Below are 27,425 nucleotides of genomic sequence, written 5' to 3' on the forward strand. Positions count from 1 at the left end.
CAGAGTTGACTTTTTATTCACACTGTGGAAAAGAATTGAAGTCCCATCCTCATTCATCAGTCTTCTATTACCTGTAACAAAGCAGAACTCGCAAAATCAGGCCCCAAGGTGATGCGTTTTTCTACAACTAAAAGTAGAAATGAGTGAAATGCTGTCACTGCCCTTCGAGATAAGTGGTGAGGTGGACACATCTACCTGCGTGAACAGCTTCCTTCTGAGCAGTTCCCTGCTGCCTGCTTTGGCTCCCCACCCCCCCCCCCCCCCCCCCCCCGCCGGGTCCCCAGGTGCTGACACAGTTCCTGGCACATAGGAGCCTTTGGATAAATCTGTATGAAGGTCAACGTGCTGTTCTCAGTGACGTCCCAGGGTTCTGGGACCAGGAAAAAGAATCAACCTTTATCGAACACCCACTGAGCATCAGTACTACGCTAAGTGTTGGGGGTACAAAGGTGGATTCAGACAGCTACAAAATTTGCAGGGTTCAGTGCCAAATGGAAATGAGGGGTGCTGCACCTTGTTCAGAAATTAAGAATTTCAAGACAGTGACAGCAGAGCATTGAACCAAATGTGGGGCTCTTTTGAGTATGGGGTCTTGTGTGACTGCATAGGTTACATGTCCAGGAAACTGGCCCCCAGTGAATTAGAAAGTTTCTGTTATCAAAGGGTTCTCAGCTCAGTGGTCAAGAAAAAGGCACACAGAATGATGATTTGGTGTGATAAAAAGTGTGAGTTGGGGAGGGGGTATGAGTGTTATGAGAGCAAAGATTCATTTAGACCTCACACAGGTATTATAATCTCCCCTTTTTTTTTTTTAACCTAAACTATTTTTACTGTATTGCCTGTTTAATGGCTTTATTGTGGTATCGGTCACATACCACACAATTCAATCCACCCATTTAAAGTATACAATTCAATGGTTTTTAGTATATTGATAGAGATGTGTAACCATTACCACAATCAATTTTAGAACATTTTCATCCCTCCAAAAAGAAACTCTACTCGCATTAACAGTCACTCCCCAGTTTCCTTCACTCCTCCCAACCCTAGGTAACCAGTAATTTTGTTTCTGTCACTATAGATCTGCCTATTCCTAGGAATGGAATTGTTGGTTATATGGTAACTCTGTGTTCCTGTTTTGTTTTTTTTAAATAACAGCTTTATTGAGATGTAATTCATATACCATAAAATTTACTCTCTTAAAATGTGCAACTCAGTGGTTTTTTGTGTATTTACAGAGCTATACAATTGCTACTATCTAAAGCTAGAACATTCTCATCACCCCAAAAAGAAATTTCATACCCCTTAGCAGTCATTCCCTATCTCCCCCTCCCTGCAGGTCCTGGCAGCCACTAATCTGCCTTCTGTCTCTATGGATTTGCCTACCCTGGAAATTTCATATAAAACGGAATCGTTATATAATATATGGTGTCGGTGTCTGGCTTCTTTCACTTAGCGTAATATTTTCAAGGTTCACCCATTTTGTAGCACATGTATAATCTCCTATTTACAGACGAGGAAACCAAGACTCTGGGAAGCTAAATGATTTGCTCAAGCTCACACAAGTGAAAAGTAGCAATATCAGGGTGAACAACCACACCAGTTTACCCAGGACCGTCTCAATTTTAGCAGCGAATGTCCCATTCTTGGGAAATTCCTTAGTCCTAGTCAAACCAGGTGATCACCCCAGGCAGGACTCAGCCTAGTCTGCCTGCAGTACAATTGAGTGGCTTTGTGTGAGAAAGAATTGCAGGACTCTTCAGGTGAAACCAAGCCAGCGTATCCTAGGATAGTAGGAAATTTGGACATTATCTCAATATCCCTTAAGTCAATTTTTGTGCTCCTTTCATTTATTTATCTAAATTTCCATTTTAATATTCCCCAACTTCCCCCCCACCCCTCCTCCACTATTTTTTTTCCATAGCACTACACAATTTACTGATTACTTATTATTATTACTTACTTATTATTATTGTTTCTGTCTCCACCACTCCCCTCCTTGAATATAAGCTTCACGGGAACAGGAGATTGCTGTTTTGTTCATTTAAGTATCCCGGTTGCCTAAAATAGTGTCTGGCTTGTATTTTACCGAATAATCCTTATCTGACACCTAGACCTTGCATTAGGATGTCTAGCAAGCCTATTTTAATATCTACCAGAAGGTGACTATGACAATTGGTCATGATAATACTCTTAAAATTCCTAGGTATAGTATGAAAGTCCAAGACTTTTTCTCTCTCTCTCTCTTTTTGATAAGTCTTAAACCTCCAAAGAAGTTGAAAGAATAGCTAAATAAACATCCTAAATCCTTACATAGATTTACTAATTATTAACATTTTGCCACAATTCCATCTACACACACACACACACACACACACACACACTATACATACTCAGTAGAGCACACAATTCTTGATCTCAGGGTTGTAAGTTCAAACTCCACGTTGGGTGTAGAGATTACTTAAAAATGAAATCTTTTTTAAAAAAAAAGTAGGATGAAGTTGTATAAACCCTAAATGCCTAAAATATGGATCTTCTTGAAAAAGGAAATTCTACTAAATAACCACAATACCACTACTATCACACCTCAGAAAATTAACATTAGCTCGATGATACAATTTAATATAATATATGTCTATATTCAAATTTCTCCAATGGTTTTAAAAATGTCTTTTATAAGCAGGATTTTTTCTCCTCTGATGCAGAAGACTTATACAGTGCATTTGGTTGTTATCCGCTTACTCCCTGTTAGTCTAGAAAAATCTCTGCCTTTTGGTGGTTTTTGTGACATTGAACTTTTTTAAGAAACTAAGCTAGTTGTCTTACAAGTCTTTTCCGAACGCTGGATTTTCCTATTTCCTTATGTTTAGATTCAGACAAGAATTCTGCATAAGGGGTGTTGTGTACCTCTTACTGCGTAAGATCAGAAGCTGCACATTGTCTAACTATTGGTGATGCCAAAGTTTGACTGCTTGGTTAAGATGATGTCTACCAGATTGTGCAATGGTAAAGATACATTTTCCTTTTGGAATTATTAACTGATCTCTGAGATGCTACTTTGAAGCCACGTGATTATCTTGTTCCCCAATATCCTTTCACTCAATAGCTTTAGCATCTGTTAATGATGGTACCCTGACACAATTATTATACTGGCAGCTGCAAACTCTAATATTCATCTACATGTACAAGCTGACATGCTTTTGAATCACTGTGAACACAGGTTTTTTACATTTCATTTAGTGTGTTATAATCCACTACCATCATTAATTTTTTTAACTTTATTTATTTATTTATTTATTTATTTTGAGGGAGAGTGCGAGTGGGGAGGGGCAGAGAGAGAGGGAAAGAGAGAGAATCCCAAGCAGGCTCTGTGCTGTCAGTGCAGAGCCCAACACAGGACTCTAACTCACAAACAATGAGATCATGACCTGAGCCGAGATCAAGAGTTGGACGCTTGGGGCACTCAGGTGGTTCAGTCATTAAGCATCTAACTTTTGGTTTCGGCCCAGGTCATGATCTCACAGTTCATGGGTTCACGCCCTGCATCAGGCTCCGCACTGACAGCATGGAGCTTGCTTGGGATTCTCTCTCTCTCTCCCTCTCTCTCTGCCTCTTCCCTGCTCTTGCTCTCTCTCTCAAAATAAATAAATAAACATTAAAAAAAAAAAAAGAGTTGGATGCTTAACTGACTGAGTCACCCAGGCACCCCTACCATCATTAATTTTTTTGAAGCCCAAATTGCCCCAAATTTGGCAACTGAGTGCTCCTAAAACCCAAGCTTTATAATATTAGCTAATGTATGTGTCACAAAATATAATGATTTGGGGGCCACGAAATGCAAAAAAAATAGACCATATTCATATATTATTAAATGCTTTCTGGATAGTTTGCTGGCACAAAGCGTTTGCTACCTAAAACAAGTATAGAAAGAATCTGTTGACAATACCTTTGATATTCTTAGAAGCTATGTTGTAGAATGTTTTCTTTAAACTTGATGTATTGTAATGGGACTTCTTCCTAAGAATACCAATGAATTTTTATCTTTATATATATTTTTGAGCTTGTAACAAGATTTTAAATATCTTCAAACCAACTTTTCAAAGTGGCACATGAAGAGCTGGAAAATTAATACAACTGTTTTGGGTGCTGGAAATTTCATTTCCTGAGCAATGTTGATGGAGTATAAAAATAGAAGGAAACTCTAAGTAGCACCCAAATAGATAGAATTGAGTCACATTGCAAGTTATAGAAAGATAGACAATGGCTTTACCTCATGGGGACTATATTTCTCCTCATGTGATAAAAAAGCCAAGGTGGTCAGTTCAGGGCTAATGAAGCTGCGCAATGATATCATCAAGCTTTCCTCCTTCTTTCTATTCCACCATCCTTAGTCTGTCACTTTTGTCCCATGTTAAAAGATGACTACTGAACCTCTAGGTTGTTGCATTTGTGTCCTAGGTCAGGAAGAAGAGGGAAGGGATAGGAGGCCAAACTGAATGAAGGAACGTTCTCAGAAGCCCCAACCAGATACTTGCGTTTATATCTTGGCCAGAATTGGAACACATGGTCCCCTTCCCTGCAAGGGAGTCTACAGTAGAAGAAAGCAGAGAAGGAAGCTACAAATAGATTTTGGTACTCAGTACACAGTATCTACAAGCATGTAAATAGCTAGGCATCTTTAGTTTTATTTCATAAAAGTGACATCTAAAGATGTTAACATGGCCAAATTCTGTTGCCTTCCATTCATGAAACAAAACATTTTTTATTATTTTTTTTAAATTTACATCCAAGTTAGTTAGCATATAGTGCAATAATGAATTCAGGAGTAGAATCCAGTGATTCATCCCCTTTATATAACACCCAGTGCTCAACCCAACAAGTGTCTTCCTTAATGCCCCTTGCCTGTTTAGCCCATGGCCCCACCCATAACCCCTCCAGCAACTCTCAGTTTGTTCTCTATATTTAAGAGTCCCTTATGTTTTGTTCCCCTCCCTGTTTTTTATATTATTTTTGCTTCCCTTCCCTTATGTTCATCTGTTTTGCATCTTAAATTTCACATGAGTTAAGTCATGATATTTGTCTTTCCCTGACTAATTTCGCTTAGCATAATGCACTCTAGTTCCATCCACATTGTTGCAAACGGCAAGATTTTGTTCTTTTTGATTGCCAAGTAATACTCCATTGTGTGTGTGTATGTATATGTGATATATGGTATATATATATATGGTATATATATGGTATATATGGTGTATATATGATATATATGGTGTATATATATGGTGTGTATATATATAGGGTATATATATATGGTATATATATTGGTGTGTGTGTGTATATATATATGTGTGTGTGTGTGTGTGTGTGTGTGTATATATATATGTATACATATGTATATGTATATACCAAATCTTCTTTATCCATTCATCTGTCCATGGACATGTGGACTCTTTCCATACTTTGGCTATTGTCGATAGCGCTGCTATAAACATTGCGCTTTTGAAACAGCACACCTGTATCCTTTGGATAAATACCTAGTAGTGAAATTGCTGGGTCATAGGGTAGGTCTATTTTTAATTTTTTGAGGAACCTCCACACTATTTTCCAGAGTGGCTGCACTACTTTGCATTCCCACCAGGAATGCAGAAGAGATCCTCTTTCTCTGCATCCTCCAACATCTGTTGTCTGAGTTGTTCATTTTAGCCATTCTGACAGGTGTGAGGTAGTATCTCATTGTGATTTTCATTTGTATTTCCCTGATGATGAGTGATGTGGAGCACTTTTTCATGTGTCTGTTAGCCATCTGGATGTCTTCTTTGGAAAAATGTCCATTCATGTCTTTTGCCCATTTCTTCACTAGACTATTTGTTTTTTTGGGTGTAGAGTTTGATAAGTTCTTTATAGATTTTGGATACTCACCCTGTATCTGATATGTTGTTTGCAAATATCTTCTCCCATTCTGTCGGTTGCCTTTTATTCTTGCTGATTGTTTCCTTTGCTGTGCAGAAGCTTTTTATCGTGATGAGGTCCCAATAGTTCACTTTTGCTTTTGTTTCCTGTGCCTCTGGAGACATGTTGAGTAAGAAGTTGCTGTGGCCGAGGTCAAAGAAGTTTTAAAGCAAAAAAATTTTTGAGCATCTTCTATGTACTATTATTTCTTTGAGAATATAAAGATAAAGGCAATATACGACTTCATTTGTTCTCTTTATAACATCATTTTGAAAGTTTCAAGTAGCAGTCCCAGCACTCAGGGGACAAACAGGTGTGCTCAGCTTTATGTTGCTTCTTCATATCAGTTTCAAACCCAATCAAAACAGGAATTGAATCACTCCATTGAGTTAACCAGCTCAGTCAACTATTCAGTGTTCTGTCATGTAAACAGTTCCCTTTCTGAAAAATTACCCTAAATTACATTCGTATTCAGACAGTCTTGCCAAACTAACTGAGCTTGGTTGAACCAGCATTATTTGCAATGTTTATAGCAACTTGTATATGTTTATAGGATAAATATGATAGCTTGTATTATACTAAATGATAATAGAGATCTATTTGGGGTAACCTACCTACAAATGCAACTTAAAAATCCTAGCACTATCACCCTAATTTCTTGTCTGAAGAGGCAAAGCATAAACATGTAGATTTCCTTAAAAAAAACTGTTGCATTAGGCTTCAAATTTGCTTAGATTTTCTAGATCAGAGATAGGCATACTATAGCCCATGGGCCAATTCTGGACTGCCTGTTTTAAATAAAGTTTTATTGGAACACAGACATACCCATGTGTTTATGTATTGTCTAAAGCTGCTTTGTAACTACAACTGGCAGTGCTGACTAGTTGTGATAGAGACTGTTTGGCCCTTAAAGCCTAAAATATTTGCTACCTGGCCCTTTACAGAAAAAGTTTTATTTATCATGACTTAGCATATATTAGGTGCTCAATAAATGCTTCTTCCTTTATTGAATGAATATATTCAAGGCTTTTTAGTTGGATATGATAAATCAAGAAACCAACAAGTCTAAACACAAAGCATTTTATACATCCCCAATTTATCTAATATTTGCTTGTTTGATGGTAGCTTGCTTCTGTTGACAGACCATATGCCTCACAAAGAACATATTAATACTTTGAGATTCCAGAATGCAAACTGCTCTAGGTCCAAGTTTTCAAAGAGTTGGTCTTTGGGCTAAATATGTCTCATTGACATGTTTTATTTGGCCCACATGATGTTACTGTTGTTTGTTTTTAAAGTAGCATTAGCTGCCAACATTTAAAAATAAGGAGACTTCACACAATAATCGAAATTTCCAGCTTCTCTGGAAGATTTGAAAGATCAGGCAGACAATGGGGGGTACACAAATGGATAGGGCCGTAACCACCTGGGGCCGAGTAGCTGTTGCCTCCCCAGATGGGGTAAATGCTCTCCAGTTCACAGTTCCAACCACTCACTATAGTCTTACGGCTGACCCCAGCCAGGTACCTTATCTGCCTGGCCCTTCTATAGACAATTGTACTTAGGATCATTACTCTAGGAGTATCATTAGCTACAAAGGCCCCTCAACTATCACACAAGTTGACAGCTATACATTTGCTTCATTCTCTTGGATTGAAAATAGACTGGTACATCTGAAGACAAAACAGGAAATATTGACAATGCTATTAAGACCGTTACCTTCGGGGCACCTGGGTGGCTCAGTAAGTTAAGCGTCTGACTTTGGTCCAGGTCATGATCTAACGGTTTGTGAGTTTGAACCCCGGGTTGGGCTCTGTGCTCACAGCTCAGAGCCTGGAGACTGCTTTGGATTCTGTGTCTCCCTCTCTCTCTGCCTCTCCCCTGCTTGTGCTCTGTCTCTGTCTCTCTCTCTCTCAAAAATAAATAAAATGTAAAAAAATATTAAAAAAAAAAAAAAGACCGTTGCCTTCATTCCAACTAGAACACAACTTGATTCCACCCCCTCTTTCCTTTTTCAAACAAGCCTGAGGACTCAACCTGCTTCCCTTCCAGCTATTCAGGTCCTTCCACCCACTCCATCCCCTGGAGTTGTTTACCTCAACCCCTGGAGTGCTGTCTCCCCAGTTCCCTGCTTCCTTGCTGCCCTTGAACACAAACACCTTGGCCTTTTTTGTTTTTAGAGTTTTACTGTTAATCATTACAGGGAAACAGGCAGGAAATAACAAAGGAGGAAATTACAAAGTTTAAAAAAACCCTTACAGTCCATAGTCCCTGATTCTCTTGATGAGGTGGCACCTGGAAGTATCCTGTTTTTATTCTCTCCTGTTAGGTTCTCATTGCTGGTGGATTATATTTTTTTACAAAGGGCCGAGAGATTCTGTATATCCAAATGGTGCTGAAGAATCGCCTTGATGGAACTGGAACCATTAGGTGGCAGCACAGGGCATATCTTTTCAAGTCTTTCTGTATCAGGCTGGCGGATGTGAGGCACCAAATTGTCTAGGAAAGGATAACTTAGTACCATATCAGGGCAAGCATTTGGGCTGAAACCAGCAAGAGGATAAGAGCCTCCTAAGAGGCTCCCAGTCACATTGTGCTGTCAGGTAGCCAAGTGTGGATTTCTTGTCTCCTCTGTGCCTTACCCTGATATGTTAAGAATCTTCAAGTCTGGGGCGCCTGGGTGGCGCAGTCGGTTAAGCGTCCGACTTCAGCCAGGTCACGATCTCGCGGTCCGTGAGTTCGAGCCCCGCGTCAGGCTCTGGGCTGATGGCTCGGAGCCTGGAGCCTGTTTCCGATTCTGTGTCTCCCTCTCTCTGTCCCTCCCCCGTTCATGCTCTGTCTCTCTCTGTCCCAAAAATAAATAAAAAACGTTGAAAAAAAAATTAAAAAAAAAAAAAAAAAGAATCTTCAAGTCTGACACCTTGATTTTATAGACAGAGGCTTGACTGTCCTCCTGTTGGTTCCAGGCCATGAGACTAGTCAAACATTCCTGCAGTTTCGCTAGACCCCTCTGGTCTGTCCCTTCTGGTTAAAAGTCTGCTTCGTATAGTTAAAGACTAATTTTTCTAGTTTTAAAGGTGAAACTAAGATGGGGTCCTTTGCCTCTGACAGAGCAGGGCTTTTTATAAGAAACAGAGACTTCACTAGACACAGGTAAACAAAAGTAAGCTTTGGTTGTGTCTCAACTGACTTAACCCATCTGAGAGAAAAGTGAGGGCCCCTCATCCAGAAGGGGAGTTATGGCTCTCAACACTCTATACAGGCTAGTGTGTGCTCACCTTTATGGGACCAGCTAGTATCAATGTGGCTCTTAACAAGGGTGGCCTAGCATATCAGGGCTAGGCCATGCACATCCAAATAATTCACCAATCCTCTTAAATTACATTAGTAAAACCCACTCATACTCCTAGAATTTAAACACAGATTCAAACAACTGCTTTATAATAAAATCATGTCCTCAGGCTTCGATTAGCTTAGAGGACTGTCTCATGACCAAAGGGGAAGAGGCCTTACTGTGAGATAGCATTTGCTTGAAGGGGTCAGATCTCAGAAGAAGAATTTTGTTGGAAACTACCACCACCAATATGGTCTTACTTGCTTATGTTGCACAATTCTGAGTGTTGTAGGGCCTTGCTACTCAAGTTGTGGTCTTCTGACCAGCAGCAATACCTGGGAGCTGGTTAGAAATACAGAATTTCATGTGCTGCCTGGGTGGCCCAGTTGGTTGAGCATCCAACTTTGGCTCAGGTCATGATCTCACAGTTCGTGAGTTCAAGCCCCACATTGAGTTCTGTGCCGACAGCTCAGAGGCTGGAGCCTGCTTCAGATTCTGTGTCTCCCTCTCTTTCTGCCCCTCTGCCACTCGTGCTTTGTCTCCCTCAAAAATAAATAAACATTAAAAAAAGAAAAAGAAAAAAATACAGAATCTCAGGCCCAACCCATTCCTGCTGAATCAGCATTTCCATTTTATCAAGATCCCCTATCAATGCCCATGCACAGTAAAGCTTGAGAAGCACTGCTTTAGAACACCCTAGAGAAATACACCCTTAAATGGTCCCAACCTCAAAGAACTTATAGACTAGCTTAAGAGCACAAACCACTTATGTGAAAAATGTCTTGAGAATGACCAGTAAGAAATGTGTCATTAACACCACGTAGGGTGCCCTAGAACATATAGAACACACACATTTTGAAAGGGTACAAAAGAACTATTATGGTTAAGAGGTGTCTGTGAGGCGTCAGGTGGTGAGATTTTGATAAGCATGTATTAATGGAGAGGGAAAGGACAGGGGAAGGCATTTCAAGTGGAGAGATCAGGATAAAACCTGGGAGGAGGCAAATGAAATTCTAGGCAGGACAGTGGCCTACATATGTTTTATTATCTTATGCATGTCCCCAGACTTTCATGGGGTCCCTATTACATATTGCTTTCTGCTGTGGCTGCACATGCATATGACCTCAACACATGTTAGGTCTTTTGGTTTAGTCAGTGGTTCTTGTGGGAATTCTTCAAAAGCATTCACCAACATGCAAACTTTTTTCCTTTGGATTCAAACAGGCAGGTCCTTACCCTTTCCTTTCTTGTACAGTTGGCTGTGATTTCTAGCTCTTCTTTTATAATCCAGTAAAAGGAAATTCCTTACATGTGCACTCTCATAAATTGCTTGAGCCTTTCTAATGTGGTGCAAATCTTCCCTGTAAAGCTCTTAATCAGATCTCATAAAAGATTAGCCCAAATGTGTTTTCAGTTTCTAGATAAAGTTAATCATCCTGGAGGGCCAGGAATTAACATGAAAACTGGAAACTTGTGGTGTTCCTGTCTTTATGTCTAGGTTTAGTTTGCAAAGCAGAAGTGATTGCACAGGAAATGAAATCCAGAGTTTCAGTGTTTATTTTCCAGATGAGCTGGTGTGATAGTAACCCTCTCCTCTTCATACACGTATTTGATAACCCAGAGTTGACCCCAGGGTGAAACAGTGGGTTTGAAATGGGGAGTGTAAGAGCGCCCCCACTGGATGCCTGAGGGAAAGCACATTAGGAGAGCCTGTCAGGCCTTTCTGAAGCAGCACAGGTAAACTGGAGACTCCAGAAATGAAATATGATCAATTTGAGGAAATAACACCTTTTATACAATTCTTTAGAATAATTCCACCATAAGCTCAGGGACTCTTCCCCTTCTCTGAGCACCGTTGTGGGTCACTGACATGAGGATGGAGCGCTGAATCTGTTCAAGTGGGTGTCACCTTTGGCTTCAGGGCTGCAAATTCCTTTGACCAGCATCACTCTAGTAGGAAGGGCCTCAATTGCCCAGGAGCAGCTCTGTCACCGCCTACCGGCAAGCAGCTTGTCACCAGCTGCCCAGGACACCCAGAAAAAAAAAAAAAAAAAAAAGGTTCCTGTATTCACAGAGATAATTTGAGTTGATAGGAATAGCATCAGGGGAAGAGAATGGCGTCACCAAATCAATACTTGAGCTTCACAAATTAATGTCTTGGCTCTGGCTCTGAGTTTATATTCAGGAGGCCACTGCTCCCAGACAGACACTAAACGGAACAGACATTTCATTCCCAACAAGAGCAAATTCCCTTTCCTTAATGAGGAGTCAACTAGAGACCTGATATGTTAAAGAAAATTCATTGAGAACATCCATTAACTGTGAATTTTATGTTTATTGTGGCACACCTCTAGGAAACAATGTGGAGATGCTGGGAGAGGGGAGCTGCATGCCTGATGTGAATGCTGATTATGGAAATGAATCTTTCTACACCCATGTTCACGGCATTATGCGCAATAGCTAAAACAGAAGTAACCCAAGTGTTCGTGGATAGATGAATGGTAAAAAAAAAACAAAAACAAAAAATGTGGTAGATACATACAATGAGATGTCATTCAGCCTTTTTAAAGGAAGAAAACCTTGATATGAGCCACAATATGGATGAATGCTGAAGACATTATATTAAGTGCAATAAACCAGTCGCAAAAGGACGAATATTGTATGATTGCATTTACATGAAGCACCTAGCGTCGTTATGTTCGTAGAACAGAAAGTAGAATGGTGGTTTCCAGGGTCTCAGGTGAGGGGCAATGGGAGTCATTAGTGGACACGGAGTCTCAGTTTATGAAGATGAGAAAGCTCTGGAGATGGGTGGTGGTGATGGTTGCACAACAATGTGAACGTACTTATTGCTACTGAACTGTAAACTTAAAAATGGTTAAGATGGTAAATTTACGTTATGCATATTTTGTCACAATAGGGGGGAAAATGAATTTTTCATCCATCAGTTAGAGAGCAAGCCCTTTATTTATTTATTTTTTTCGTTTATAGCCTGCATTTTTTTTCAATATATGAAATTTATTGTCAAATTGGTTTCCATACAACACCCAGTGCTCATCCCAAAAGATGCCCTCTTCAATGCCCATCACCCACCCTCCCCTCCCTCCCACCCCCCATCAACCCTCAGGTTGTTCTCAGTTTTTAAGAGTCTCTTATGGCAAGCCCTTTATTTAAAGGAATCTCAACATCATTGGTTCCAAGGAGATTTCTTGGAAATGTTCAATGGAGTACAAATAGTTTAACCCCTGACTGAGTTTACTTTTGGACATAAATTTATAATCATAGAGGTTGACAAACTGATTACATATCAAACAGCCATTTAAAACAGCACAGATTGCAACACGGTGACATAAGATTTACCAGCTAAGCAGTTTTTCAGTTTTTGTAAATCAGGGGTTTTCAAACTTGAATGTGAATGGGAATCATGGAGGCATCTTGTTAAAAATGCAGATTCTGATTTAGTAGGCTTGGGCTGAAGTTTAAAATTCCATTTGTCTAAACAGCTCCAGGTGCTGCTGATTCTGCTGGTCCAGGGACCCATTTTAAGTAGCAAGAGTGTAGATCTCTCTTCAGTTAAGATTCCTGGCCACACCTTGGAGATAATAGCCCCCTCCTTAAAACTGAACATTGGCATGTCCAAGTTTGAATAAAAGAAGAGTTTCTGGGTGTTATTAATTACTTCTGGGATCCTCTTACTTTTCTTCTTACTGCCATCAAAATTCAGGTCTTAGAGAACTACAACTCCTTCTTTTTCTTCAGCTCAAGCATGGACAAAACATAAATAAATCTTTAAGTATAGGCGAGATCACCTGCAATTTACAAAATCATGCTTGCAGGAAGGATGAAGGAAGGAAGGAAGGAAGAGAAGCAGTCAAAACATAGAGAGACAGAGGGAGAGTGGGAAATAAGACAAAAACCAAAAGCAAAAGACTTCTGAAGTCCTTTGTAAGAATCCTTCAGTGTCTGTCCATTGTTTTCAGGCTAAAAATTCAGACTCCACAGAAGGGCTTATCAGGGCCTGGTGAGGTCCCTGTCCACCTCTCCCAGATCATCTCCTGCCATTCCCCTCCATGTTCAGCCATTAGGAAGTCTATTTTTCCTTGCCTTTACAGTTATTCTCTTCCTGATCTGGAACCTCATCCCCCTCCTTGTATCACCTGGCTGAGGCATTGTCTCTTCTGGAAAGACTTCTCTAACCATGTTTGCCACCCTCATTTCCTCCCCTCTCTGTCTTCAGCTGCACTCAGTGCTTACCTTTATCACAATACTTCACTATATACATACATATACATATATATATACACACACACACACACACACACACACACACACACACATATATATATACTTTTAAATTTTTTAAATATATTTTTGAGAGAGACAGACACAGCATGAGCAGAGGAGGAGCAGATGGAAAGCGACACACAGAATCTGAAGCAGGCTCCAGGCTCTGAGCTGTCAGCACAGAGCCCAACACGGGGCTCAAACCCACAAACTGCAAGATCATGACCTCAGCCGAAGTCAGACACTTAACTGACTGAGCCACCCAGGTGTCCCGTACTTCACAATATATTTTAATTGTATTGGACTGTGAGCTCTTTGAGAGGTGGAAGGATGTCTTTCGTCCATAGAACAATGTCTAGAACAAACTCAAACAATTCAATGTTTGTTGAAAGAATGAGCAAGTGCAAAAGAACTGTAACATTGTGTGACGTTTGAGGAAGACATTGCTTAGTTCCTAAAACACCATGAAGCTGCCCTCAGAATGACTTTTCTAAAGGTCAAACACATTGACACCAATTTCGATGTTCCAGCAACTGCAACTGAACTCCCTTATTCTGATAAGCTGTATTACCCCAGCTTCCTCATTTTATAGCATCTTCTCTGGAAGACCAAATGCAAAGAAATACACAAGATGATAACAGTAATTTTTAAAATGGAATTTAGTGGAAGGCTAGAATCTCTTTGAATATTAGTATGCTAGTTGCATTCTTCTTATTGCCAGTGTGGCCCTAAAATAAGTCTTTAGAATCGCAGAGCCTCCAAATTGGAGGTCTCAGGACATCTAGCTGTTACTGGCAACCTCCAAACTGGTATATTTATAATGTATCTGTAGATTTTTACATAGATCCTGCCTGCTTTGTGCAAGGTACAATGCCAGGGCCTGTGGGGATTATCAAACTCCTAATGCCCCCAAAATCTTTGCCCTTTAGTGGTCTGTGCTATTTTATTTCATGGCCTCAGCACCTACCTATCCCCTGGTCAACCTCTAGCCTCCATCTCCCTGTCAGCTCTAGACAGATGTTTCTACCAGCCAGCGGGGCTCTCACACCTGGATGTCATGCACACATCTTACATGTACAATGTCATCATCCCTCCTCCCAAACCAGTTCTTTTACTCACTACTCTGGTTAACGGAACCCTCATTTCCTCATCTACCCAGACTATTGATTTCTAAGTCATTCTTAACTGCTTCCTTTCCCACATCATCTCCCATCAATCAATTCTCAAGTCTTCCTGTTCAATCTCTCAAGTCTTCCTTGAACCCATTCTTTTTTTTTTTTAGTCTTCCTTGAACCCATTCTGTTCCCTCTTTTTCAACTATCAAAACCTTATCACTTCTCATCTAGGTTATTGAAATAACCTTTCTGCTGATTTCTTTGTCTCCAATCCCTCCCCAGGATAACCCTTCCAGCAGACTACTGCTAGAGCATCTTTCTAATACCCAAACCTAATATTGCCCTTCCATTACTTAGTCCTTCAACAAATCCCTTTTATCTGTAAAATAAAGTCCAAAGCCCACATCGAGAGCAACAAAGCTCTATGTGACCTACCTTTTACCCCATTTCTCTTCTGACGCTCTCCCTACATACCTTAAGATCCCTCCAAACTCCTTACAGTTTCCTCAGTACACAATGTTGGCTCCTCCTGTAGGGACTTTCCAGATGCTCTACAGTTTCAGCCCAGGAAACTCCTGTTATCTTTAGATCAACTCAAATATCATCTCCTTTGTGAAGACTTCACCTCAAAGCACTTGGTAAATGCTTCTATTATAGCACTTCTCATGTTATATTATAATTATTTTTTACATGCCTCCTCCCCTCTAGTTCCTCTAGGAACTGAGCTCCTAGAATATAGTGGCCATGTCTCACACTGTTTTGTATCTTGGTCTTTGACACAGTACTTAGTGCATTTCAAGCCTACCATGGGGACGCCTGGGTGGCTCAGTAGGTTAAGCGTCCAACTCTTGATTTTGGCTCAGGTCATGATCACATAGTTGGTGGGGTTGAGCCCTGTGTCAGGCTCTGCACTGAGGGCATGGAGCCTGCCTGGGATTCTCTCTCTCTTTCTCTCTCTCTCTGTCCCTCCCCCACTCACACACTCTCTCTCAAAATAAATAAATATTTTTTTAAAAAACCTACCATAAATGTTCAATGAATGACTAACTGAATAATTGAATGAATAAATGATTGACTGTGATAGGAGTCAGAATAAGAGCAGTAAGAAAGGTGAAAATAGGGCCTCCTGGGTGGCTCAGTCAGTTAAGTGTCAGACTTTGGCTCAGGTCATGATCTCATGGTTCTTGACTTCAAACCCTTCGTCAGGCTCTGTGCCAACAGCTCAGAGCCTGAAGCCTACTTTGGATTCTGTGTCTCCCTCTCTCTCTCTGCCCTCCCCTGCTCACACTCTGTTTCTCTCTCTCTCTTTCAAAAAATAAATAAACATTAAAAAAAAAGAGAGAGGTGCAAATAAAGGTGTAACACTCTGCCATAGTGTTCAGAGGACTGAGTCATATTTATTTGGGAGACCAAAATAAGGCTATATAATTGATTGCAATCTTTAAATTTAATCCTACATATTTGTTTATGCCTTAATGCAAGATTCACCCATGGCCCACTCCTCCAAATTTCACCCCAAAATGACACTAATTTTTAAGAGAGAGAGAGAGAAAGAGAGAGAGCATAAGTAGGAGAGGAGCAAAGGGAGAGAGAGAGAATCTTAAGCAGGCACCATGCCCAGAGCAGAGCCTGACTCGGGGCTTGAGCCCACAATCAAGACCTGAGCCAAAACTAGGAGTTGGATGCTTGACTGACTGAGCCAACCATGTACCCCACAAAATGACACTAATTTTAGCTTCTGTCTCTGGTGTAATAGACCTTTAGTTCATATAAAATATATGATATTTCACATAAGAATCTGGATTCATAATAATTTCCCTATTTGTAAATAGAGATCCCTTCTTTTTTTCTAAAAAGGATTTAAGTGACAACCTTCTAATGGCTTATGTGTTCCTACTGTAGCTTCTTGTATAGAAGGTACCTAAATGTTTGCCGAATGAAGATGTAAAGGATTGCTCAGGCCCCACTGATACTTTTGACTTGCTAGGCAAACTCTCATACCTTTAGAGAACTAGCTGTGGTACTTAGCTGAAGCAGCCGTCCCTATCCTGCGTGTCCGACCGTATTTCTGTCCATTTCAATTCACTGGGGTTATATCTTTTTTCACACAGATTTTTTGAACTTAGAACACTGAAGACCTGTGTATCGTCATGGCTCATAGCTCTGTAGTGCTGATCTGCCCCAGTGTGGTTAATGTTTAGCCCTTAAACCATTGCTTGAATGTCCTTAAGTCTAAAAGAATAACAAACACATGCTAATGGATATCTTGCGTTTATTTACTGACAGGTGCTTTGTGGACAGCACCTCAGTTATCCTTTTAGCATCCCTCTCAGGCACATGTCATCCTCCTTTCCAAAAAGTGAAAAGGACACACAGAGCAGGAGAACCCAACACAAGGGCAATTCCTGAGGCACCTGATCAAGAAGCAAAGTCTAGGGGTGCCTGGGTGGCTCAGTCGGTTAAGCAGCCAACTTTGGCTCAGGTCATGATCTCGTGGTTCATGCATTCAAGCCCCACATCAGGCTCTGTGCTGACAGCTCAGAGCATGGAGCCTGCTTCACATTCTGTCTCCCTCTCTCTCTGCCCCTCCCCCACTCATGTGCATGCTCTCTCTCTCTCTCTCAAAAATACATAAACATTTAAAAAATAGTATTAACAAAAGAAGCAAAGTCTACTAACCTCCAGAACTTTCCTATGGGTCTGTTGTATATTGGGATCCTACACAGGATTGGAACACAAATTTCTGGATTCCCAGACCTGTGCTTGACTCACCAGGTAGTAATGAATGTTTTCTGCAGGCTGAATTGTTCCTTCAGAGCAGAATTATCTACTATTTATTGTCTTTTCCTTCTATCATGGGCAATTATCAGTTGCTGCCCCTTCTCTTTTCCTAATAGGTCTCCAAATTTCTGTGCCCTGTGGGAAGGGCCCAACTTTCTTTCTTTTAGGGATGAGTTCTACCGGCTATAAGCTCATCTGTGTATCCTATCACACTGAGCCCAGTCGCAGCTTTAGGGATGGCCTGTGATTTAAAATGGTATAATCAGAGTGGGCTTCGGGAGTTTGCAGGGAATGTTGGGACTTGGACTCTTTTCAGCCTGGTAAATGGTATGTCTTATTTCTGCTGCAGTCATAGTGAAAAGCTTAATGCTGGCAGGAGAGAGGAGCGGGTGCATCATGTGATGACAAGAGAATGAATCCACCCAGAGGAAGCAGAGCCAAGAAATGGATCCCTGTTGTTGGAGTCCTGGATCAAATCATGTGAGCCAATAAATTCTCTTTATTGCTTAAGCCTGTTTGAAGTTGTCTTATTTCACCTGGAACATTAAACTTTCTCATTGATATACCCTAGTTACATTGTAAACTATGTGACAGGAGAGACCCTATCTATCTTGATCATTGTACCCCCTGGCATATAGTAGGTGTTCAATAAGTACAGCTGGGAGGAACACCTTCTATAAACTCCCTTTACTCATTTGACTACGAAGGAACCCGGTGTTCAACAGGAAAGTAGTGACATGGAACTAGAAGCCAGGGTCTCACCTCAACACAAAGCTATTTCTAGCTACCAGGAAATCTCCCAGAAAATATGCTGGGATCTGTGTAGAGCACCCAACAGAGCAGTCTCCCCACTTCTCCGTGAGTTTTGAACTGAATTAGAGGACTGTTGTAAGCTAGGTGAGGACCAAAAATAACCTTTATTACTAATAAAGCTGATATTAGAGAATGTGGCTTATATTGTCAAACAAATGAGCTTCCCAATACTCATCCTCAGAACTAGACAGACTTGGCCACTCAGTGATAGCTGGGCCAGAACGGTCTCCCCTTTGCACCCTGGGGGAGCAGCGCTGACCGGCAGTAAAAAAGAAAGAGAAGAGAGTATAAGACACAGTTTCTCCTTGCAAACTCACCAGTCATATGAAACCACTCCTCCTTCCCAGGGAAGAATGAGGGGGTGGAGAGGAGCTAGGAGTGTTATGCTAATTGGGCTCCTCACACAAGGATGAGAACAGCAAGAGTAGGAAGTCTCCCTAACACATGTCAACTATGATTTGGTCAGGTCAGTGGATTCTGCCTTGTTTTTAATCAAAACGGGTTATTTTTCAAAGTAGCAGAATTAGCTACTCCATGGAATAACTCTCACCACAGTAATACCAAGCTCTAGCAGGGGTTAGAAATCTTCATTTTAAATCATGCAAAATTCATAGGAAGAAATAAGAATTCATGTTAAAATGACACAACCAGGGGCACTAGGTGGCAACAACCCTTGTGTGCACTCCCCATGCCCATCAAAGGCATTTCAAGAGCACTGAAACCTCACACACTTCCCACACCGACTGTCAGTTTCTTTCTCGCTGATCTCAGAGCCACATGGTGCCTATTAGTCACCAGGAGAGCAGAGCCAACATTTAACTCTTTGGTGACACAAGGGAAACAGTCCTTCAAAGTGGATTCCAGGAAATCTAGGGAAATACTAGACAGGAAGTCTGTTACCACCTTCCAAATTTCCCCAATGTCAAGGGTGGGGCTGGGAGCATTTTTCAAAACAAATGGTCAGTCTTGCAAATGTGACTGTGTGCCTCATGCTTTTGGTTTCACTCACCAGGGCATTTTTCCTGCTTTAGTGTTTTGGGTTTTTTTTTTATTTTTTTAAGGTAAACATTTACCATCAAGGCTCCAAGGGGATTTCCCCAAAACCATTGTTTGTAAATCTGAAGTTTGGTGGACAAAAGAATTACCAGATCAACTAGATATTTGGTACATAGGGTGCATTTGGTACATAAATATTTAAAATTCAACAAGTTTTACTGAAAACTGTGCTGTTGGCTGTTTAATGCCACTCTGAGCAGTGAGAACCAGGATGCCCTGAACCCAGCATGAATCTCTTCTGGCTGCTAAGACAAAGCTTTGATCTCATCCTGCACAGCTCCCTGGTGGACTTTTTGCTGGAGGTCACTAAGTAGGTTTTGCTGGCCAGTTCTGGGACAGAACCCAAGCTAACAGTGGAAACCCACAACACAGCAGATTGAGACAATATGTTCCCATCTTCTCTTCTCAAAGGCAAAGCTATTTTCTCCTCTATTACCTGCCCCTATTTTTACCATCAAAAGCTCTCCAATGCCACTTTAGCTATTGATAATTGGCAGTGAGTTTTGCAATTTAACAGCTGCCCAGAATCAATTCCAAGCAGCTGCACAGAAACCACTTCCAAGAAAGCAGATTTGGGGGTTACTCAGCTGCTTACCTGTCCTCTAATCCCTTTCTTACCCCAGACGTCATCTGCGGGAAGAATCTGAAACTTGAAACGTGTATCTAAATGCCCAGTTCCGAGTATGCAGTATTATTTGAGAAAGTCTCTTATTGATTAATGATTGATTGGTGTGTACCCAGAGGAAGGGAATGAGCATTTCCATGAAGAACTGCTGTGTAATTCATAATGAAGGGCATTCCTGCTGACCCATAACTCCTTTCTAATTTCAGTCCAAAAAGGCCCAGGGAAAGATGTGGGTAAAAAAGTTGGCCTCAGGAAAAAGCCAGTGAAGTCTGTTTGTTTCCCAGAAGAGAATCAGTTGAGAATTGCCAACTGTGATGGGCTCACCTCTGTCTTTGTTGTTTTATCCCACTCATCAACAGTACCAATGAGGGGGCGCCTGGGAAGCTGAGCTTCCTACCTCATTCAGGCCAGCTGGAACCATAACCCAAGGCTCTGGTTAGTTTCTCACAGCTTCTGCTCACATGCAGCATGGAGGTAGCGAGTCCCGTTACCATGACCTCTAAATGACACTTTCTCATACTGAAGACAGCGAGGCCTCCAATCACTTGAGAAATGGGAGGCACATATGTTTAGAGACAGTCTGTCATCTGGACAGCCTTGTAGGTGTTTTTTTTCTGTCTTTCCTCAGCCCCTGATCTGTTGGGTCTGGGGTAAGACACCCTCCAAGGGCAGCAACCTTTTAAGAAGTGCTTGCTAATGCAAGAGGGAGAGCAAGGGCAAGAGCTGCTGTGGCCTAGAGCTGCTCAAGCGCCTGGAGCCCTCAGCGTGCTCAGGCAGAGAGATTTCCAGGCCTGCCATTCCCTTGTGACTCTACATTGTGCTTCTTTAAATCAGCCTCCGCCGAGGAGGTATCATGGGGCCTGGTATTTACAGCAGTGACAGAGATCACACAACCATGGAGATGCCACCCCTGTTTGTACGCTGACCTAATGGTCAAGGGTCATTCCCTGGGCCCGAGAGCAACCTTTGTTCTGTTTCCTTTGTGCAAAATGCTAGGATGCCTCTGCCTTGAAGAGGTTGACTCTGTTGTCAGCTGTGGGAAAAAACAGCCAGAGTTGCTATTTACACCCTGAATTGCAAGCTGGGTAAAAATAGCGCTAGCAGCTTGGTCCAGCTTCAAACCCCGCTGCAGAAAGAGATTATTTTTGGAAGAGAAGATTTTCCTCCCCACCCACAGATCTGAAAATGGTCACCTCCCGGGAGGAGAAGAGGAGAGACAATCCCACGCAAAGGTGAAAAATACCCCCTTCTCCACCTGCCTGCCCAAGACAGCACACCAAGAGACAGATTAGAAATGCCTTCCCCTGTCAGCCAGGTCAGGCCTCAGCACAGACCTGCAGGTGACCTAGTTCGAAGTACAGTGGGAATTAATTAACTTTGACTACAGTAAGTAGTCTGAACCTGGATATATGCCACCATCCTGTTGACTGTTATTACTGTTAGGCTATTTGTTTACCTTTTGAAAAAGGAAGAAAAAGGAATTGACCAAAAGAGTACCTAAGACCCCCAAACAATAGTTTAGAATATCTACTGCAGGAGGGCTTGGAAATTACTCTTCAACCCCCTCAAGATGTGCTATAAAATGATGAACAAATTCCTGTAAGCCTGGTCTGGTCCACTTCTGTGTTTAGGGCTCCCTGATAACTGGAAGTTGAAACTCTTCCCTCATGAACTTGCTAGAGCTTAGGAGCTGGTGTCTGGGATCCTGGAGATCTCTTTCAGTTTCAGGAAGTGACCCATATGACAATCAGTGGAGGGGCGCCTGGGTGGCTCAGTCAGTTAAGCATCTGACTTCAGCTCAGATCATGATCTCATACTTCATGAGTTCAAGCCCTGCGTCGGGCCTGGAGCCTGCTTCAGATTCTGTCTCCCTCCCTCTCTGCCCCTCCTTGGCTCATACTCTGTCTCTTTCTCTCTCTCAAAAATAAATAAACATTAAAAAAATTTTTTTAAAGTCAATCAGTGGAAGAAAAGTCCACCCTATCAGTAAAAAAATTATTTTATAGATCTAAGTGTCTAAGGTGTCTATTATTATACACATGCGGATGGTTCCTAGTACATGTGAGAAAAATACCAGATCAACATTAAATTGTTCTGTAGTCTGAAAGTGGCCAAGCCACCCAGAGCTGAGCCTAATAGGTTCTTCGTAAATATTTTTAGGAGGGACAGGAAAAATCTTCCATATCCTATCTCCATCTGACCCTCTTTCTTCAGAGATCAGGAACCAAGATGAATCCTCCATCTGGAGGAAACATACCCATAGACATACCTAACCAACCAAAAGAATGGTGAGGAGATCACAGCACCTCCCAGCAACCCACACACAGACTGCCATCGCCCTGACTCAGTGAGAGCACTGGAGTAGCAGCAGAGGGAGGGACAACTGGGTCTACGTGCCCAGGCACAAAGGCAGCTTGCTACAGCCTGGCCTTTCCTTAGACCACTGACAGACCTAGATTTCAGTCCTATCTTTGTCACCTTCTAGCTCTGTGACTGTCACTTTACCTCTTTGAATCTCACTTTTTCCCTCTGAGAAGACGGATAATAATAGCCACCTGATGGGGCTGGTGGGACTCAGTGTAGCAGCATAGAGAGCAGGTGTTCCATGCCTGGTAGAGACTAAGGGATACTATGAACCCAGCATCTGGGAGCAGTTCTGTTTTTCCTGTGGCATAGCATGCGCCAGATTTTAGAATCTATCCTGTTTCCAGCTGCCAGGTGATGGTGAGTCTACCAAATGGCTGAAGCCCTAACTCCCTGAGAAATGCACTGCATTTACAGGAACTGTTGAAAACTTTCTGCCACATTATCAGGCCTTTCTGGACCATGCCCTTCATTCACTGTGGACCTTCACCTCTCTGCTTCCACCTTTCTGTAACAGCCACTTCCCCAAGCCTTATAGAGAAGCCAGAAATAGAATCTCCCTACTCTGACATCTCTGCCAATGGGGAGCTCTGGCCAGTGCAGGGCTGGGTCAGCACTGCCTTCTCGGTTGAGGGAGGCCTCAGAAGGTAGCCCTCCACGGCCCTGCTCCAAGTCACATTGTGAGGGATGAGTTACAGCTCTGTTGCGGCTTAGCTATTTCAGCTATTTGTGCTCGGGGCCCTGAGACTCCCCAAGGACCTGGGAAAGATGGCTACATAGCCCTTTGATCGGGACCGCTTAGGTTTCTATTGCCAAAGTTGAGAAACCCAGATAGTGCTGACTCCGGCCCAGGAACAAAATGAGCTCAGGTCTCTCTCTCTCTCTCTTGTTGACCTCTCACTGAGGATTGTAGGCCAAGGTGGCCAGGCTCTCCCGTCCAGCCTAAGTCAGCCTCCTCCTGAGTCAGCTTTCTTCGCCTCCCTATTAATAGCCACTGCTTTGGCTGGCTTCACTCACAGTATGATTACAGTTTAATAATACATCTCAAATAAGGAAGCAGCAAACTTCCTGGAGTTGTGTTGCCAAGGGCCGGTAAGAGCTCACACTTGGTCCCAGAAGGCAGAGTTGGGGGCTTGATTTCTGCAGAAGGAGCAGCTGGATACAGGTTGGGGTAACTAAGTCATTGGCCTCCAGGACAAGTCACTGCTTTGGGGTTTCTGTCTTGCTGAGCTGCCCCCAATTTAGGGTGGGAGGCAAGCATTCGGAATAACTTTCATTTTATTGGAGCCTTGGACAGGGCGGCAAAACTGCGGCTTTTATGCAATAAAAGTAGTCAGTTACCCTGGATGGAAGTTCTGGTCCAAGCTGGGGTTTGTCCTCACCCAGGTCACCTTTCCTCCAACACTATAATAATAAGGTGGCCTATTTAGAGAGGCTCTGATTGTCTGGATGGGACAAGGTGCTGAGAGCAGATTGAACGCCAGCAAAAAAATTGTTTTCATTCCACTCTCCTCTCCCTCCTCCTCTGTCTCTCCCCGGGAAAAGCAGACACACTGAACAACCTTTAGTGATAGATTCATACTATTAAGCAACGTAGTCAGGTCATCCTGTAATGTGTTCCAGCATTTTTGTTCTTTGAGAACCCTAAATTGGAAGAACACACAAGTTTAGGAGTGAGACACCCTGGGTTCAAATTATGACTCAGCCTCTTGGCTAAGAGGGCTTAGTAAATGTATTCTACTTTTCTGAACCTCCAACTTCTCACAAAGGGAATAATAATAATCTCTCCTGAAATGGTTTTAATGCAAATGAACTGAGACAACTGTGGAAAATATGCCTAGTATAGTACCTAGAATACAGAAGGTGATTAATAAACTCTTAATTTTCTTTCCAGAAGATAAAAGGCAGGAAGCATGAGGGCACACCAAGACTGTCCAAGCCTCTCACACTAGTGGAATAAAAAGACCAGCATCTCTAAATGTGTGGACTCATGACGTAAACATCTCTGATAATGAAGGCTCACAAGAACAACTAGAACTTTGTTTCCCTTCTCTAGATTCATACCACTCAGAAGTCCCAAACTGAGGCCTAGTCTGGCCCACAGTGCATCTTGCTGAGGTCACAGTGAGGAGTCTCCTGGCTCCATTTATCTTCCCTAGTAACATTTGTCACAGTTCATAAACAAAGGATGGCATCAGGAAGAATGGGTAGGTGATGGGTAGGGAAGGGCATCTGTCTGTTCCACTACCATGTGCGTATCTATATTTCAGGGTCTCCCTTAAAAGAACCAGGTCAACCAAACCTCAAGAGTGAACTCTGCTATCAGCAAGGCCGAAGGAGAAACAAAATATCATGCATGCCCTGTTTTCCAACCTGCTGAGAAATAAACTTCACCCCTCCCCGCAAAAAACACTTGCTTACTAGATGGCAAATAATGGTCTCTTTAACCTAGTACCAGCTGGCTTCCTTCAACCAACTACTTCAAGTCTGTGGGGGTGGGGAGGCTGGCGGACTTTGTTCCTGCTACAGCTTGCTTCCTTCTTTCTTGCCAACAACCAGCATATATCTGATGGGAAACAGCCAGAGCTCCTGGCAGTGCAAAGTGGGGCAAGCCCTAGCATGACCTGCCCCCATGATCTGCCCCCAAGTGGGCACTGACAGGGGACAGGTGTAGGGGAGGAGAGAGCTGGGGCTAAATTGACTAAGGCTCATTTCCATAAAAGCAACCCAGAATTCCCTTCACTTCAGTAGGCAGACGAGCAGGGCTTCCCCTGATATCTCTTGGATAATGATCCTTAATTCCTCTTTGAATCTATCCTTGGTATTAATTCTAACCTGATTTTATCTATAGGTACATGTTGAGGGGATAAGTAAACCATAATTTATTCACATGCCACAGAGACCACTCGATTTAAGGATCAGACGCCCAGACACCATTCACTCCTTCAGTTGTTTAACAAATAGTTCTTGAACATTTACCTCACCATTCTAGAACAGCAGCACCATTCTAGGTGCTGTTCTATACACATTGGCAAATAAAACAAAGATGGTCTCTGCCCTACGGGGTGAGACAGACAATGTCCATGAAAATTACTATGTAATTATAAATTGTGAGAAATGCTATTGAGAGAAGTATCAGGTACAGTAATAGAGAATTATGGCGGGGGGGGTCTCATTTAGATGAGGGAAGGCATCTCTAGGAGGTGACATTTAAGGACTTGGGATTTCAGTGGCAGTTGCCCATGAAGATCTTCCCTCACTGCTCAGCTAAGTTTCCTTGTCTTTTAATGAAAGGCTCTAAGAAGAATGAAAGTGTACCTCAGCCCGGGATGCAGTGAAGAACATTCTGGGAGAAGGTCAGGGGCTACAAAACGGTTCTTCTAAATCTCCTGCTGTGGATGCATTTGCTTCTCTTCCCTTTCTCCCCCACCCCCACGCCTATCTGTCTTCTGTCCAGAACCTTTCTGGTACATTTTTTTCTTCCCTACAACCTCTTCCTTGTTCCTGTCCCCCAGCATGTTCTCATCACTATGAGCATACTGCCCTCCCTGATGCAGCTCACAGAAGCCCTTCTTTGTTTTTGAAAACAGTTTTCTCCTTGGTCCCTATAGTCCTGCCCTTGAATCCCCAGATGCCAAATAGCTCTGACCTACAGGAGCTAAAACTCACCATTCTTGCTGGGCCAGCAGGCTAATTAAGAAGTCTTCTTTCTAGAACTCTTTATCTCAGGATTGTTTTTCCTAAATTAGCATTAGCTAGTTCTGTATCAACACCATCTACTCCCCACTTTAAGGAGTTGGCTCTCAAGACTGTTGTGGAACCAGCCTAGATATCAGAGCCAGAAGACCTGGGTTTGAATCCCAGCTCCCCCTTTTACCAGGTTTGTGACCTTAGACAAGTAAGGATTCCTCTCTGGGCCTCAGGTTCCACATATGCAAGGTGAGAAGGAAGATAACACCTACTCTGCAGAGTTGTTATAAGAATTAGTCAAGAGGTATGCCAGATGAATGGAATGTTACAGTAGATGCACTACAAATAGGGGTCTTTGTTATTATATCAGCTATAAAATAACCTGTGTAGAATCTTGGCAGTGCCTCTTTCAGGAAAGGAACTGATTACCCTGTTAAGAATGGTGTCCAGATCTCCATTTCACCAACCACTTGGCCACCGTGGCTTTTTAATCTGTGTATTGCTAAAAACCAGGTGAAAGGATACTTCAGGACATGGTGAAGGGCATGGATCCCAGAATCTCAGATTGGAAGAAATCCTGAGAAAATTCTAGTCCAAGTTCTTTCTATCAGGCAGGACTGAATTTAACTCTCAGACAGATGGAAATCTTTTCCAATACATAGTTGAGCAACTGTCACCCTGCTGCCCCAGTAGTATTGTTCCTGTGATCACACACGTTGCTGGAATTACCTCAACCAGTCATTTAATCATTGATTGAAACAATATTTATGGAGCACCTACTATGTGCTGAGTACTATTCAAGGCACATAGATATGGAGGCAAGAAGACAAAGTCCTGCCCTTCATGAGACCAGCTATATGTAGAGACTGAAAAAGAAAGAAAAATAGCAAGAAGAGGGATGGAGGGAGAGAGGGAAGGAGGAAGGAAAGAGAAAAAAAGGGATGGAGGGAGGAAGAGGAAGGAAGGAAGGAAGGAAGGAAGGAAGGAAGGAAGGAAGGAAGGATAGACAGAGAAATGATATAAAGAAAATAAAACAAGGTAAGAGAATAGAGTGATGAGGGGCAGGGGTAATGAGGTAGTGTTGCCAGAGGAGGCCTCTCTGAGACGACATCTAACTAGAGACCTGATGCACAAGGAGCCAGACATGGTAAGATATAGAGAAGAGCATCCTAAGCAGTGGAGACCTCAGTGTAAAGTCCCTAAGCAGAAACAAGCTGGATGCATTCAAGGTACAGAAAGAATTTCCACATGGTTGTGGGTAGTGAAGCTGCAGGTGCCAGAGTATGTAGGGCCTTGAAGGTTGAATTTTATTCTAATTGCAGCATTTAAGCAAAGGACCAGCAAGATCTGATTTATGCTATGTAAGGATTCCTGTGGCTATTCTTGGAAATGTGCTATAAGGGGCATGAGTGAAAGTAAG

The 27,425-nt window shown here is 42.2% G+C and overlaps 1 long non-coding RNA gene across 1 annotated transcript; it reads right to left on the reverse strand.

Annotated features, from left to right (window-relative positions):
* LOC147574230 (uncharacterized) lies at positions 1-26,367 on the reverse strand. The gene is made up of 3 exons (XR_015244037.1): positions 19,922-26,367; positions 5,914-6,084; positions 1-71 (listed from the first exon to the last, which is right to left on the reverse strand). It is a non-coding gene; the product is annotated as an uncharacterized LOC147574230 (long non-coding RNA).
* Between the last annotated feature and the right edge of the window lie 1,058 nt (positions 26,368-27,425).

This window comes from Puma concolor, chromosome E1 (genome assembly GCF_028749965.1).
Source record: "Puma concolor isolate L17-30 chromosome E1, mPumCon1.1.hap2, whole genome shotgun sequence".
Classification (NCBI taxonomy): domain Eukaryota; kingdom Metazoa; phylum Chordata; class Mammalia; order Carnivora; family Felidae; genus Puma; species Puma concolor.